The following is a 17831-nucleotide window of genomic DNA, read 5'->3' as shown; positions in this document are numbered from 1 at the left end:
AGCGAGACGGGTCAATTACATGTTCCCTCCAAGCGCAATGCCGCTGCCAGCAGCGGCAGAGCAAGAAAGTCAGCACAAACAAACGGTGCGAAGAGGTGGCTCAACATATAACGATGCCGACTTTGGAGAAGGAGAACAGGGTTCGAGCCTCAGCGTGGGCGGCATCATTAATTATAAATTAAATAAACTGAGATCTCCTGCATATTAAATATAAATAAATAAACAGCGTGCGTGGGGTGAGGGCAGGAAGCTGCCAGCTATTTAAAAAACAAAAATACGCTATTCCCTCAAAGTTATTACCAGCAAAATAACGAGAGTGTAGTTTGCACAAAGCTCTAAAATAGCACTGGAAACAAAGACAACAAGTGAAAGCAAGTTGCGGTAAAGCGGGTTTGGGCTTTCATTTAATGTTATTCCCGAAATGTGCTCCAGGCAACACGTTAATCTCTTTGTACGTCGTGTTTGTGCTGCATATTTGGAGACTTGACAATAACATGCTAGTTGGGGCTGAGCAACACCAAAATGGTTAAAGGGACTGTAAGAAGGGACGGTGCAAGGAAAACAAACTGCGAGGGGCGGAAGGAAGGAGACAATGTAAAAAAAATTCAAATGAAAAGAAGCGAGACGGGTCAATTACATGTTCCCTCCAAGCGCAATGCCGCTGCCAGCAGCGGCAGAGCAAGAAAGTCAGCACAAACAAACGGTGCGAAGAGGTGGCTCAACATATAACGATGCCGACTTTGGAGAAGGAGAACAGGGTTCGAGCCTCAGCGTGGGCGGCATCATTAATTATAAATTAAATAAACTGAGATCTCCTGCATATTAAATATAAATAAATAAACAGCGTGCGTGGGGTGAGGGCAGGAAGCTGCCAGCTATTTAAAAAACAAAAATACGCTATTCCCTCAAAGTTATTACCAGCAAAATAACGAGAGTGTAGTTTGCACAAAGCTCTAAAATAGCACTGGAAACAAAGACAACAAGTGAAAGCAAGTTGCGGTAAAGCGGGTTTGGGCTTTCATTTAATGTTATTCCCGAAATGTGCTCCAGGCAACACGTTAATCTCTTTGTACGTCGTGTTTGTGCTGCATATTTGGAGGCTTGACAATAACATGCTAGTTGGGGCTGAGCAACACCAAAATGGTTAAAGGGACTGTAAGAAGGGACGGTGCAAGGAAAACAAACTGCGAGGGGCGGAAGGAAGGAGACAATGTAAAAAAAATTCAAATGAAAAGAAGCGAGACGGGTCAATTACATGTTCCCTCCAAGCGCAATGCCGCTGCCAGCAGCGGCAGAGCAAGAAAGTCAGCACAAACAAACGGTGCGAAGAGGTGGCTCAACATATAACGATGCCGACTTTGGAGAAGGAGAACAGGGTTCGAGCCTCAGCGTGGGCGGCATCATTAATTATAAATTAAATAAACTGAGATCTCCTGCATATTAAATATAAATAAATAAACAGCGTGCGTGGGGTGAGGGCAGGAAGCTGCCAGATATGGAAATACCAGCATCAAAGAAAACAAGACGGAGGGAAGAGAGGGGAGAGGGGAGGGGGGAGGAGAAATGCGACACGGCGGGAAGGGGCAGGCAGGATGACTCAGGGGAGGGGGCGGAGCGGGGCAGAGCGGCATGTGGGTGTGAAGAAGCCGGGCCTTTGAAGTGAAGCTAAGCTTCACTTCAAAGGTGTCGGAGGAATGCGGGCGGCTGTGCACGCGCTTTTAAGCTCAATGCACATGCGCATTGAGCTTAAAAGTCACGGGCACTGCAAGGAATCGCCACGATTCCTTGCAAGTTAGATAAAGAGTAGATGAGCCCCTATAGTCTCGCTTGCTCGATGCGCATGCGCATCGACAGGCGAGACCTAAAAAGCAGCTGCAGCGTTTTACACGGGCTCCCTCTCTCCCCACCGCGGCCGATCTGACTCAATTGCCAGGGCCAGTTTGAGATCCCAGTTCGGCCTTGTCTATTGTCTAGGGACCAGCACAGCGGTAATATCCAGCATCGCCTGCTGCTCTCATATGCCAGGCAGAAAAACAAGACATGATCTAGAGTGTCATTGGGAGCACCACATGCCTGGCACCGCCTCTCATCCGCACTGGGTACTTTGGCCCATTTAGCTGTAAAAGACCAGCGAGGAAGCAAAAAACTGCTTGATTTTTTCCCACCTTAAGCTTTGCCAGCATTGGTGGGATTCGAACTTTTGTCCTGGAGGAGCCTGTGACAACAGATGTAGAAGACATTACGGCTGAGCTATGCTGTATTCACTTCTACAGGCTTTGGTGGTGACCTCGCTACTGAATGGTTAAAGTGTTTGTTTATACGAAAACCTTTCTTCTTTGTGGTTTCTTGTGGTTATATGTCCCACCTTCTCATGTCTTACTCCTCCCCTGGAGTATTGGCCTATTACGGTATCCCTGCTCTGAAGGCTTTTTCCTTTGTGTTTGCGCACTCTTTAAATGGGTGACCGGTTGCTGAGGATGCCATGGCTACTTTGCCAGTCGCATGCATGTAGGGCACACCCTTGGACCCTACTCATCTTCATCATGAGTACAGTGCTTCTTGGGGCAGCAGAGCACTTCACGCTGCTGCCCCTGAAGAACTTCACTCAAGGCTGCACAATTCCACCACAACTGGGAAGCCCTCAGTCATTCAAAGCAAGAGCTGCCGCCGGATGTGTAATTTTCTCACCTTTTTACTACTTCTCTTATGTGTAAAAAGTGCGCTTCTATCGTGCATGAGACTTATTTTTACAGTATTAGCAGCGCGGCGGGCTGCTTGCAAATGCAACTACATTTCCCATGATGCAGAAGCAAAGAGGTATGCTATTTACTTTACAAACTTGTTTTGGAGGTGTTATAATTCCCATTGTTGTAATTGGGTTTTACAATTCCCATTGTTGTAAATGGATGTGATTTTATCTTATTTACACTCAATACGGCCGCTGACCTTTGAGGCAAACACCATTTACTCAGGCCACGATATTCCAATGAAAACCAGAAACCCGTAATTGGCTTCGAACTGTCTGTATTTGGCACAGAGAGTGCAACAGCAGAGACCAGAGCATGAAACCGCTTATCTCTTTTCACATTAGCAAGATAATTAATATGGTTCCCCTTAATGGAAATAGACGTAGTTATTTTTACAGCACTGACACTGACACTAGAGCAAAGTTAAGGGTGTATATTTGCTCTCCCTCAAGAACCAATGGCCGCGCTCGTATATGCCCACTGTGCTGCAAAGATGCCTTTGCCTACAACAAGAAAGCCCTGCATTAATCTAAATCTGAGAACCGAAACATGTAACATTATAGTTTACATGAATTTGTGAGAATGTTTTACTATATGTCATGTTATCCAGTATTGGATCTTACATAGATTCACATGCTTGAATCATTCTCTGTCATCGAAGTGGGTGTCCCACAGTACCATAGTAAAGCAGTTTGTATTAACTTATCATAGGCTAAAATGGCTCCAGGCCATGAACAATCATAGACTATAGATGTACTTTTTGAAAAATGACCAAACTTTAACTATTACTAATCAGGTTGTAGCACCCTCTAGAACACTACCAAAAGAGGCTGATTTCCTCAGATTCTCACCAAAGGTTGTGAGTGAAAGGAGTCTCCCTGAGCTCTGCTCAGTTTTCTCATTTGAAAGCTATTCCAACCCTATTACTCTACTATTTCTGACAAAAAGGCCTTTTTTAGCTATGTACGGTTTAGGTTTAGGTGGCTGAACCACATAAGAACTGCATTTACTGCCTTCATACCAAGCATGAGGTCAAAGAGTGCAAGACTTGTTGCACTTTCTCCTCAAATACCCAGAGGGACAGGGAGGAGAGGCTACTTCTGTGGCTTCAAAAAACAAAAGTTGAAATCCTCATCTGAGGAGGATAGTGACACCTCTTCTAGGTCAAACAAAAGGTCTAGATCCCATGATGGAGTGTCACAGGAGTCCAGAAAATCTGTAAAGGCTTCTTGCCAAGCCTCACAGTTCCAAGAAAAAGGAAAAGAAAAACACAATTCTCCTTAGAAATATCCTTGCCGGGCTCATCCACGCCATCTGACAAGGTTATGGATCGCCCTCATATCTCCTCTGTTGAGCCATCCACAAAGCATAAATCTGCTTCAAAATCTGTCTCACCATCGACACTGAGATTGTCGGCAACCACTAGCACTACCATATCGTCATCAAGATTGTCAATGGTGAAAACGAAGATGACGGCCACCATTGGTGCACCCATCTGTCGACAAAGATTCAGGCGTCGACAAAGTCACTACCTATGCCTCCGTCGACGACAAGCCAGTCCACGACCCTGCTGTTGATGATGTTCCCACCATCGCTTTCGTTGATGATGGCCCCATTGACGATTGCTCCGTCAACAGCGGTTCTGTCAATGACACCATAGATTGAGATCGACATTAACCCTGAGCGTCGTTGGCGTAGCGGGGCTACACGGAGGTCCACGGAGTTGGGAACAAACTCTGTGTAACTCCGCTCCGCTCCTATGAACAATTTATTCTACATTAATCAAAAGTAAAATAAAAAAACACTTCCCTGTACTGCAGCATCCCCGGGCTGCCCTCCTCCTCTTCCTTGCCGTCTGGGTAATCCTTACAAAAACTGCGCATGCATGCGAGCCTGCGCTTGCGCATTTATTGTGATAAATGCGCATGTGCGCACCCGTGCATGAGCAGTTTTCTCAAGTATCACCCACAGAATGCAAGGAAGAGGAGGAGGGAAGTACGGGGACGCCGCAGTACAGGTAACTGTTTTTTAATTTACTTTGAATGAATGTAGAATTAATTGTTAATAGGGGAGTTGGAGGCGGGGTTGGCCCACTCCGCTTCGCTGCGGAGTGTGCGGAGATTTGCCTAATCCGGGTTCTCCGCGGAACGGGGAGTAGGCAAATCTTCACACACTCCACGGGCAGAGCGGAGATCTCCGCCCCACCCCTCCCCTTAATCTACATTCTCCACCGTCGACGATGATTAAGATTTCCAAGGTCACCAGAACCTTTTTGCGTCCCAAAGTTACTTCACCCAGCCAGGTCTCACCTCTGCTTCCAAGTCACCAGCTGGATATTAAGACACCACCTGGCAAGAAAGGTTGCCATCTAGATAATACCGTCATGTCAGCGATTACAGTGCATGCAGCCAATGCCTTGGCAATTCTAGGCCTTTATGACCAACAACTGTGGTCTGATGTCAGCTCCATCATAGACCTCATCCCAGAGGATACACGATTGGAAGCAAAGAAATATATACTGAAGGGTGAGCATACTTCATCTTAAAAAAGAAATTATGCCATGGACCTCACCTCCACAGGCTTCCGTCAACTGGCTGGCGTAGCTGTGCTAAGGCGCCACGGATGGATCAAAGTGACCTCTTTTGGCCCGGAGGTCCAGTCTAAAATTTTGGATATGGGATATGATGGGGGCATGCTATTCAGCAAGCATATTGATGATGCTCTGCCTGCGATTAAGACAGATACAGATACTGCCAAATCCCTTGGGATAATTCAATATCGCAAAGTCACTTTTCAAGGGGAGAATGGGCGCATGGACGCAGCTTCTCTTATTATAGAGGTGGATTTCAGCGTTCTCAGCAGTATCAGTCCTATCAGTCCCAATACAGACAGGGGTATCAACAGCAGTCATACTGCCAACCCTTTATGCTGGGTTTCTCCAAGCAAGAGCTTTGCAGAAGACCGCCCTCTGAGAGTTGTGACACAGGTCACAAACAGTGACCATGTCCAGGTACTAGCTACTCAATCGTCCCATCTTGTAGGTGCAAAGATATCCAATTACCTCCATCAATGGCAAACCATCACCTCAGATAGATGAGTATTGGACCTTGTCACCTATGGCCATACTGTGGAGTTCACGGAAAAACCTCCTACCAATCTCCAATGGTAAGCCCACCCCCTTGTTTTCATTTGCAGAGAAAGGAAGCATTCCTAATGCTTGCCAAAGAAGCAATAAAGAAAGTCTTGGTTGCTCAAAAAGGGAAAGGTTTCTACTCATGTTTTTTCCTTTTTTGCAAGAAATCTGGAAAGGGTTTAGCATGTGACTGAATGCATCGAAGGGGAACATGGCGGCCTGCTAGTGGCAGGTCACAGAGCCTTCAGAAGTCTGGAGTTTATTCTGCAAGTGCTACTGGGTCAGGGCGATAAAAACACCTAGAAAGTGCTCACCGTGGAGGACAGAGAGTGCGGGTTTCTTTTCACAGTTGCCCCCATTTTCAAGTCGGAGCGACTATGACGACTGCGGTGCCTACAGGATCACCCAGCCAGGAATCGTGCTGGGCTCAAGCAGTGCTTGAGCTCTGCAGAGGTCGGAGGGTTGTAGCACGAATCCCTGTCCGGGGAACGAGCGGCAGAGGCAGCACAAGAGCGGGATTTTCGCTCAGCAAGCTGGTTAGGCAGAGTTTGGAGAAGTTGGAGAACGCTGGACAGGACCCAGGTAAAGGAGAAGCAGCAGTGCGGGTCATGGATGCAGAAAACTGTGGAGGAGGAGGAGGTAATGACCCTTCGATAAAGGGGATATAATCAAATCTTAGGGTGAGAAGTACATTTTCCCCGGGGAAGGGAGGTGTAACCCTGGCATCAGACACAGGGGGGACTCTGGAAAACGGTGCAAACTGTAAGATACAGAGCAGATATGCTCTTAGAAGCTTAGGAGCAATGTGGCCTCCACAGGTTTGTTGTAACACTCAACACAACCTAATATAGGGCAGTACTATAAAACTAATAAGAAAGCCCTTAGAAGTCCAGTCAGTTCGGACAGTTATTGACCAGTTGCCAAGAGAGGACAGGGTAAGCCACAGGAAGGGGAAATCAAGGAAGAAAAGGGTAGACCCCCAGCCGTATAAACCAAGAATCACCCCTTCACTATGGAACCTATTTTAAAGTAATGCAGACAAACCTTGACGTAAAAAAAAAACAGGAATTCTACACCTACCAGCTCCCCGCAGTCTTTAGAGGGAGAGGCTATCTGAAGTCCAAACATATTTCAAACTTTGGTGGACGATTTTCGGTCCCCAGAGGTGGCTGCCTCCTGTACTCAGAGGATGGAGCAGGAAGGTTTAGACTCAGGTACAGTCAAGAGCCCCCCATTCTCCCAGGGGAAGGCACAGGGGGGTGCGCAGGGGGGGCACACTGACAGTACAGACAGCACAGGCTGATTTGAATAAACAACCCGAGCAGGCAGGTGGAGCCTCAAGTCAATCATCACCCCAATCCGTTTACGACCTGATTCAGTTGCTAACAGAAATCTGGAGTAGATTTGAGACCTCGGAATTAAACCGAACGGAGATCAGATCTGCTTGAGATAAGCTGGAAAGAAAACGTGATGACCAAACAGCTAGGATGTTGGAGTCACAACAGTGAAGGAATTAACACTTCAAATGGGGGCAAATAAGGAAGGGATTAGACTGCTGAAGGAAAGTGAAGTGGGTATTCAAGAAAGACTGGAATCCCTGGAAAATAATTAAAGAAGGAACAACCTGCACCTGTTAAAAGTACTAGAAGGGGCAGAGGGGAATAAGATGAAAACTTTTGTAGTAAGTCTAATTAAAGCTGGGACTCAAATTGACTGCTCAGAACAAGAGCTTTCTAAAGTCATCCAGAGGATACATAGTGACCCATTTACGTTAACACGTAATAAAGCGGAGCCCAGGAAAATCTTAATCCACTTCCAAATGTACAGAATAAAGGAAGAAATCCTCACTACGGCGCTAAAAATTTAGTCATTAAATGTGGAAGGTATACATTTTTAAATAACGTCAGATGTGTGGCAGATCATGGGAGTTAGGGAAACTGCTTGATTCATTGTAGAAACTGGGCACCACGGCGCAGTTGAAATTTCCTGTTACACTGCATGTGATGTACAATAAAAAAACGAAGAATTTTCGGCATGTGGAAGAAGCGGAAGAATTTACAAAAACCATATCAGATGCAGGGATAAGGTAGAGAGGGACTGTAGTTAGGGCGAAAATGAGGTTTCTCGCCGACCCCTCCACTCCCTCAGTCCCTCCCTTTTTCCTTTTATCTGCTATTTTCTTATTTTATTTTATTTACTAGGCTTTTCCTATTTCTTTTTTTTCTCTCTCTCTTCTGTTCTTTTTTTCTTTTCACTTTTCACTGTAATTTCACATTTAATTCTTTCTGTCACAGTATGGTCTGTGTGTTTTGAGCACATTAGATAATAGAGTAGCTTGAGCGCCACAGCAAAGTTAGGTGTTTTTTTTTCTCCCAACTTCAGGGGCCCCCACAGGCTTAGGCCATGAAAGAGGTAAAAGGAGGGTCCTCCGGGGTGGGAGAGAAAAGGGGTAATGGGAGTGATCGGGGTCACGGGGTGGGGAGCAGTGGAAGAAAATAGAAAAAAATAAGTTCTCTTCATCTAATCGCCATTTTTGGCACCCCCAGTGCAGTTAGCATACGGTGCGAGTGATGAGTGACGGCCAGAGTGATCAGATTGAGATCCTATCATGGAACATGAACGGGCTGAGAGTTAAACCCAGAGAAAATATTTTACAATAGTTGAAAGATGCTCCCGCCAGATTATAAACCTACAAGAAACACACCTGACTGACTTGTAAATGGGGAACCGTTTTAAATCCACGGGCTAGGTCCAAGAGGTCATCTATACTAGTCAACAGCTGACTATAAAGGGGGTTGCAATCCTGGTTAAAAAGAACCCGTATATCACCATAGAGGAAAGTAGAGTAGACAAGGCGGGCAGATGGGTTACTGCTAAAATAAGATGCTACCACCAAATATTTACCTTGGTTGGGTATAATGGTACAAACATAGATGACCATAGTCCCTTTAGAGGATGCTGATTGTGTTGTTAAACTTCCCTGACCCTATTATTTTAGCAGGTGATTTCAATATGGCCCTAGAAAGTGGACTGGACCTCTCGGTTAAGAATAGGGCAGTATCTAACAATGAGATGGGGTCTTCAATGAAAACCACTATTAAACAGCTAGGTTGGTGTGACATATGGAGAGAAAATATGGGAGTCAAGAAGGGTTTCACTTTTAAAAACAAAGAATATGGACACCAATCAAGAATTGATTTCTTTTTAATAGATCAAGTACTTAAGTAATGGGTGTAAGATATTAAGCAAATAGGAACTCATTTGTCAGACCATTCCGCAGTAACTCTAGTTCTAGCCCTATCCACCAGGTCAATACAAAGGAGATGAACAATGGACCGTACCCTATTATCAGATGAGGCAGTCTTGGCTTGGACACTGAGGAGTTTTTCTCTATAAATTCGGAGAGCGCCCCACTGGGGGTTGTATGGGATGCGTATAAAGTCTTCCTGAGGGGGAGCATCATTTCTATTCAAGCATTTAAAAGGAAGAAGTTGAGATCTGAAGTAGGAGAACTAGAATGTAATATTTAGCAGTTGGAACACCAGTTGTCAGCGTCTGGGGAGGGGGCAAGCGAAGGTGGCTTTACAAACCTCTCTCCAAACCCTTCCGATGGGACTCATAGGAGTAGTAGAAGAGAGATTAAGGAAAAGATAGCAGGGGGCGTGGCTTGGACGCGAGGCGGAATGGCTGCTTGATCCCGCAGCTCCGCCGACCGAGCACATAAATCCGCAATTTATTCATTAACCTGATGTGATACCCCGGACCTTTCCCCCTCAGGAGTACTGCATGTTACAGGGAGGCTTGCCGGTGGTGAAAAATCAGCGTGGACGGAGAGCCTGACTCCTCTACAGGCGGATTACCTACGAGCGGTGTGGCGGCCTGGTGACACAACGGAAGCCGGGACCTCGCGTGAGTCCGAGCCCGGACGAGAGCGGCGAGGAGAAGAGGGTATCGGGCGCTGGACGCAAGGGGTCGGAGCGTGAGCGCCATAATCGCGGACCAGGCTGCGAGAGATATCGTGGTGCGGGACTGCGCGCTTCACAGATCCGGAGAGGAGATTCGGGTGGGACTGTCCCGAGGCGGAGGCACAAAAAGTAGACGAGCGGCCAGGAGGCAGCTCTGACGGTCCGCTCGGCGGCCGGCCCGGTGAGGTGTATAGCGGGGAAGGCTGGATGCGGGACTAAAACCTGACGGGCCCAGAGTGATCGTGCCAGTGTTATCGACTGGGTGCAGAGCCCGACATAGTGGCAGGGCAGGCGGCCATACTTAGTGCCAGCGGAGACTGCACAAAACCGGAACCCTAAAAAGACTACTAACCCGCCCGCCGCCCCCTGGGGATACAGTTCGCCCGCGGAGGCGGGAAGCGGACAGTGTCGGAGCCTCAGTCCTGGCCATCGAAAACAGTGGGACGGGACAAAGTGTAGAGGCGCAGGACGCCATTTTGTGCTGCGGAAGCCCCAGTGCGCTATCCCACAAATACGGCCTATATGCAAGTGGGACCGCCGGGGGTTGAGTCGACCCTGCACCGCTGAATTGACGACCATTTCCACTGTGTAACCCTGCAGAGGCGTTGGAGAAGGGTTGGATTGGCGCTAAATCTCTGGCTACTGTTCCCCCGGACGACGAGGGGCGGCTCGGTGAACCGCGTCTGCCCTATCTAGTGACCTGCGGTGAAACTTGGGCTCCCCCTGTCGCGGTTGGCAGCCAAGATGGGGAAACCTGACACGAGGCAGCCGAAGATCACGTTTGACAAGACCAAACAGAAGACGACCGGCCGGGAACAATCGGAAGAGGAGGCCGCGAAGAGCGATCAGGGGGGCGCGCAAGCATCCGAAATAAAGTCCATGTTTCAGGAACTGAAAACGAGTCTCCAAGGGATAGATCACAAGATGGACGACTTGGCAGCCCGCATGGACAGCCTGACCAGGCGGATGGACAAACAGGACGGGAGAGTGGATGTGCTGGAAACGCGTGTGACCGAAACGGAGGAGGGTCACACCGCCATGGAAAGGAAATTACGCTGCATGGATAAGGTCCTGACGCTGATCCAGCAAAAGAACGAGGATTTGGAGGCCCGCTCGAGACGCAACAACGTCCGCATCACGGGTGTGGCGGAATCGACCAATATCGTTAAAATGGAAGTGTATGTAGAGACCATGATGACGGAACTCTTCGGGACGGGCCTCTCTCCCATGTTCCTGGTCGAAAGGGCGCACAGGACATTGGGCCCCCAGCCCAAGCCGGGCGCACTGCCAAGAGCAATAATAGCGCGCATCCTGAATTATAGGGACCGCGATACCATTCTGCGCATGGCGAGGGATGTGAAAGATCTTCAGTATCAGGGCACTCACATATCGATCTTCCCGGACTTCACCATGCAGGTCCAGGCAGCAAGGAGAGAATTTGTCCCGGCCAAGAAGATATTCCAGCAGATTGGAACCAAATATTCACTAATCTACCCTGCTAAACTGAGGGTGCAGGGTCTGGGCAAACCTTCCTTTTTTGTGGACGCCAAGGCAGCGTTGAAATATGCGAAGCAACTGTCACGGGACCAGAAAAATCAGTCCCCACCCGGCGAATCGGAAGCGCAAACCGGACTGAGTGACATTGAATGGACAGAGATATGGACTTCGACTTATCTGCGGTGCAGACAACGGAAGCCGGAAGTGCCAGCTGCCGAATTGAGACACGGCTAACCTTACCTGTACAGATAAGTGGACCTATGTAGTTGCTTACGGGGAGCGGGAGGAGGTCCTTGCGGGATCACTGTCAGGCTGGCGCTCGGTCGCCCTGGCAAAAGTACAGGGTTAGTGAGCGTACGACCCGCGTTCCCCGAGGGATGATTCCCACTGGACTGGTACTTTTGAGATGCCCTACAGGGTGCTTGATGTCTGGGTGGGAGGGGGGGGATGGAACTGCACGACCTGATTGGGGGGTTGGAGCGGGAGGGCGTTGGGGGGGTTTGAGATTGAATTGCACTGTTGCTTTTTGTTTTGTTGAAAGCGTGGAGACACATGAAGCGAATGCTAACACAGTTGAACACACTTGGCCCCGGTGGTCACTTGTTGACCGGAGGTGTCAGGTGACTGATCGCACTGGACTGTACTCTGTCCTGAAGTATAAAAAGCCGCAGGGAGTAAAATTACCAACTTGTCAATGCAGATATGGCTCCCATTAAACTGTTAACCTGGAATGTGCGCGGATTGAATGACAGACGAAAGGTCAGGCTGGTCCAGGCCTTCTTGCTGCGGAAGGCTATAGACATATGTTTTCTGCAAGAGACCCACCTAACTGCTAATGCTAATGCGCAGCTCCGACATAGCAGGTGGGGGGAGGTTATACATGCGCACTACTCTAACTACTCTCGTGGGGTGGCGATCCTGGTTAGGAGAGGCCTCCACTGGACAACATCTGAGGTGGTACTGGATGCTGAGGGGAGGTATATATTACTGGTGGGGAATTTCTGTGGCATGCGGATGATATTGGTGAATGTGTATGGACCAAATGATGACAACCCTGAGTTCTATAGTGACCTTTGGTACAAAATACAGGCCCGAGGGCACGCCGCGGTTGTGTGGGGAGGTGATTACAATGTGATACTATCAGATACATTAGACAGACAGGGAACGACCAGGGAACATCACCCCAAGGCGGCGGCAACGCTCTGGGACATAATTTCTGAAGCTAAGCTGGTCGACTCCTGGAGGGTACTGCACCCAGGGGCCCGAGAGGGCACATGTCTAACAATGCATAGAGCCGCGTGGTCTAGACTGGACTACTGGCTGCTATCCGGGGATGTCCACACACTCACGACTGATGTGACACACCTGCCAAGGTCACTCTCTGACCATGCGCCAGTCTGTCTCACACTATCCACCCCAGCGCAGTACATCCAGCCATTCAGCTGGAGATTCCCCTCCCGGGCGCTCCAAGACCAGGTATTCACGCAGGAATTGAGGGAAAAACTGGAGGAATACTTTGAACTAAATGAGGGCTCGGTGGACTCCCCAGGCACACTCTGGGAGGCATGTAAAGTGGTGACGAGGGGATGCTGCATGTCACTAAAAACAGGGGTACTCCATTCCATTAGGGGCACCTTACAAACATTGGAAACAGAATTGGCAGCGCTTGAGGCAATACTCCAGGAGGCACCTACAGACAGGGTCAAGGCCGAGTTTCGCGCGAAACTCACGCAATATCAGGAAGAGGCAGACAGGGAGGTGGCCTTCCTAGCGAAAGATGGTCAGGCCCGAAGATACGGGGAGGGAGACAGGGCAGGCCGGACACTGGCCAACATGCTTAGAACCCCAAAGGGAGCGTCCTATGTACTGGAACTAAGAGATGAGGGAGGGGACATGGTGAGGGAACCCCAGGCCATCCTCAAGGTCATGACTGACTACTACCGCACACTCTACACGTCCAAGATCACGCCGGACGACCAAACACTTACAGACTATCTAGACACAATCGCTCTGGCTTGGTTTAACAATGGGGCCAGACAGTACATGGACCTACCGTTCTCGCAGGAGGACATGCGGGCAATAATAGCAAGTATGCCGCCTGGTAAAGCACCAGGACCAGACGGTTTGACGTCAGAATTCTACAAGGAGTATGCTGATATCTTGGTACCTAGACTACACAAGGTCTTCGAGGAGGCGGTTGAAACGGAGATACTTCCGCAATCAATGCGTGAGGCATTGATCATTACCTTACTCAAGTCTGGAAAGGACCCCACCGAGCCAGACTCCTACCGTCCCCTTTCGCTCATCAACGTAGATGCCAAGATTTATGCGAAATTGTTGGCGGACCGGCTCAAATATATGCTGCCACAAATAGCACTTTCAGACCAGTCGGGTTTCGTCCTAGAGAGATCCACATCGCATAACCTGAGAGTTTTGTTCGGGTTACTCCACTATCTGGACCCCAAGGTGAAGGCCGCTGCTGCGCTACTCGATGCGACTAAAGCATTCGACTCCCTCGAATGGAAGTTCCTGCACGCCCTCTTTACCCGAATGGGATTTAGCCCACTGTTTGCTAGGCGCATAGGCATTCTATATAATAGCCCGACTGCTAGGGTGCGAGTGAACGGTCAAACTTCAGACTCTATCCAGATTACGAGAGGGACGAGGCAGGGATGTCCGCTCTCTCCCTTACTATTTGCCATGGCTACTGAACCGCTTGCGGCACGAATGCGGCAACACCATGCCCAGAGAAGCATCGGCTTCACGTCGCGCGGTCTGCTTATCTCCCTGTACGCGGACGACGTTACAATTTATATGATGGATCCGGAGGTGAATTTTGACCCACTGATGAGGGAGGTGCTTAGATATAGCGGCCTCACTGGGATCAATATTAACTGGTCGAAGTCAACCATGTTACCACTAACAGACAGCACGGTCAAGTGCCATACTGAATTTCCGATTGACTGGGTCATGGAGGACGTCAAATACTTGGGAATTAGAGTGAGCCGCACTATCCATGACATCTGGCTCTCAAATTTTGGCGTGGCGATGGACTGGCTAGAGGGCAAAGTTAAAAAGTGGAAGACGCTCCCGCTTTCGCTGACGGGTCGCATTGCTCTCGCAAAAATGGTGGTGGTCCCCAAATTTCTATATCTCTTCATAAATATACCCCTGCCGCTAACGATGGCATTTTTTTGCAGGCTTCGGTCTGCGATCATAGAACTGGTCTGGGCAGGTAGGCAACCTAGAGTGGCCTGGAACCTCCTTACTCTCCCGTTCCGCCAGGGGGGTCTGGCTGCGCCAGACTTTGAGCTTTATGCGTATAGTGCGCAGGCCCAGTATCTATATTACTGGCACCACCCGATCCCGTACCAGCCACACGTGGCCATAGAGACGGACGTGGCAACCCCCTGCCCCCTCAGGGCGGCGGTGTACAAAAAGTATAAACGATCCCATGAGGACGTCGACACTGTGGAAGTGGTGCGCTGGGCATGGGCGGGTATTGCCAAACGTGCGGGCGTGAGCGAGCTGTATGCACCGAGCATGCCACTAGACGGCAACCCCCTACTGGAACCGCTCACGGACGCGGCAATAGTCCGCAGGGCGAGTGAGAGAGGCCTGAAGGTGGCGGGCGATCTATACCCGGATGACAATTTTATAGCGCTACAAGACATGACTGAATCCACGAACCCGACGGCTTCGGAGCTCTTACTATATTACCAACTGCGGGCTGCGTGCAAGCGTAGATACCCGGTCTTCCCAGAGGCCCCGCTGACACTAGCGGCATTGGAGGATTTCCTATCGAATGCCTCCTTGCATAAATTGATAACGAGGATCTACAGGGCTACGCAAAACGCAACACCTGTCCTTCACACTGACTCGAGGATGGCCTGGGAGAGGGAGGCGGGTATCAATATATCGGACAAACAATGGACGTTTTGTTGCACGCAACTAGAACACCTATCGCCCAACTACAGGCTGAGGCTCATACACTTTAATTATTTGCACAGAACGTACCGCACACCCATACAACTGGTTCGGATGGGACTGACGGCTGATGCCTCTTGCTGGAGATGTGGTGAGAGTGAGGCTACATTCTTCCACTTGTCTTGGGACTGTGGCCAAATACGCACATACTGGGAGAACGTTTTTCGTGATATAGGTCAGATGGTGGATATACCCATGGGCCTCGACCCACTTGTGGGGCTACTGGGATTTGTGCTGCCTGTGCCGGGCACGTCCAGGAAGCTGGTGGCACTATTGCTCCTACTTGCCAAGCGACAGATAGCACTTAAATGGAAACAGAAGTCCCCGCCTACGATATCTGGTTGGATAAAATCTGCAATGTACTGCAAAGACCAGCTGTCGGCGTATTGGGAATTGATGCCACTCCGCTCTCGGCCCGCCGATATCTGGCAACCAATGGTGGACTGGCTAGCACGTTCAGGGGGTGATGAGAGCGACTGAGGGTAGAAATTGGGGCACCTATTGATGAAGAGATGGGGGGTGAAGGGAAAAGCTCCATGCATAGTACCAGAAGACTGCGGGCAACGGGACTTAGGGACAATTAAGCGAAATTGAGTATGCTGACTTGTGATAATCTCTCACGTATGTTATTGTTAATTGTTGAATAAGAGTAATGAGTCAATTATCTGCGACAGTGTACACGAATTGATAACTTGCTGTGTTCAGATGAAACCTATGCTGCCTGCCTCCGGGTTGTTGGCTGAATAGCGGTGTACTCTTTAAGGATACAAATAAAGGTTTTTGAAAATAAAAAAAATAAAAAAATATAAAAAATACCTTAAAAAATAATATCAATAAATACAGCCCTCCATTACATAGCAAAATTTGTTGCAAAATGCAAATTGTTCATGTTTCGTCCTTTTAACTGTTAATGCTACAGTTGATACCTTTTGAGTCAATAAAGCCCACGGTGGGCCAAATTAAAAAAGAAAAAAAAAAAAAAAGGAAAAGATAGCAAGTGAGTAAACTCACCCACTTTGAATATGGAAAGGGGTGTGGAAAACTCTTGGCCTGGAAAGCCGAAAGCGATCAGGTAAGAGGTTTTATAAAAGGAATCCGGTGTGAGGCTTCAGGTAAACTCTTTACGGCCAGTAAAGAAATAGAAGAGGCATTTCACAAACACTTTAGGAGGTTATACCAGGAGGGACTGGTAGTTATGGAGGAAGATGTGAAGGAATGTTTGGGCCAGGATGCTCCCTGTAGAGTCAGCTGAAATAATAATAATAATATTGACAGTGCCATTACAGTGATGGAGACTAGGAATGCAATCATGGCAGAAAAGACAGGTAAAACGGCAGGTCTGGATGGACTGCCTGCAGAGATATATAAAAAATTGGGAGAGGTTCTAATGCCAGTTTTGGTAAAGATATTTTGGGGAATTTTTAGGAAAGGGGCTGAAATGCTAGCATCTTGGAATGAGGCCATAGTGATGCTGATTCCTAAACCAGGGAAATCGTCAGACGCTTGTGACTCCTATAGTCCCATCTTGCTATTAAATTGCGATTACACAATTTTCGCAAACAAGTTTAGCAGAAAGGTTAAATGGGGTGGTGGGGATCTTTTACATGAGAATCAGAAAGGCTTTCTTAGTGGAAGGGGGAATCCATGATCTAACGTTTAATTTAATTGGAGCAACGGATATAGCTACTGTCTACAAAGCTCCTATGGCAGATATTACCGTAGACGCTACGAAGGCCTTTGATAGGTTGAACTGGCCCTATCTTCAGACAATATTAAGGCTGTGCATCTTGGGCGAAAATCTTTGCAGGATGATAGCAATGATAAATAGAAAGCCAACAGCTAGGGTTCTGGTGAATGGTAATCTTTCAATGCCTTTTAAAACCTCAAGGGGAACTAGACAAGGGTGTCCTCTGTCCTCTCTCTTCTTTAACCTATATATAGAATCCTTAGCAGATAAGATCAGAAAAGAAGATGGAATTCCTCCCTGTAAGGTATATGGGCTGAGAGAAAAAGGTAGTCCGGACGATCTAATGGTATATACCTCTGATTTGCTCATCTCGGTTCCACTTATATATGAATTGACCGCCCAATTCAGGCACATTGCGGGCTACGAAGTGAATGAACAAAAAACTGAGATAACATCCTGGAACTTAGTTAGAGATCAAGAGAATATCAACAGTGAGAGGAGATATCTAGGCATTAGGATCACACAAAACATCGACAGAATCCCAGAAGTAGATTTCCAAAATGTTTGTAAGGATGTCTGCAAATCCATGGTAAGCTGGTCACATCTACCACTGATCATCGGAAGAGTGAACCTAGTGAAAATGTCGATCCTTCCAAAATGGGCTTTTTCATCCCAGAATATTCCGTTGAATATTAAAGAAGAGTGGCTGAAAAAATGCAGGCTAAGATAAGCAGCTTTATCTGTGCCGGAAAGGGCTCGCAGATTGCATGGAAAAAGCTTTGAAGGAAGAAGGATAAAGGGGCTTGTGTTAACCA

Source organism: Lissotriton helveticus, chromosome 2_1 (genome assembly GCF_964261635.1).
Source record: "Lissotriton helveticus chromosome 2_1, aLisHel1.1, whole genome shotgun sequence".
Taxonomy (NCBI): Eukaryota; Metazoa; Chordata; class Amphibia; order Caudata; family Salamandridae; genus Lissotriton; species Lissotriton helveticus.
The sequence above is the reverse complement of the archived record's forward strand: the minus strand, read 5'-3'. Positions refer to the sequence as shown.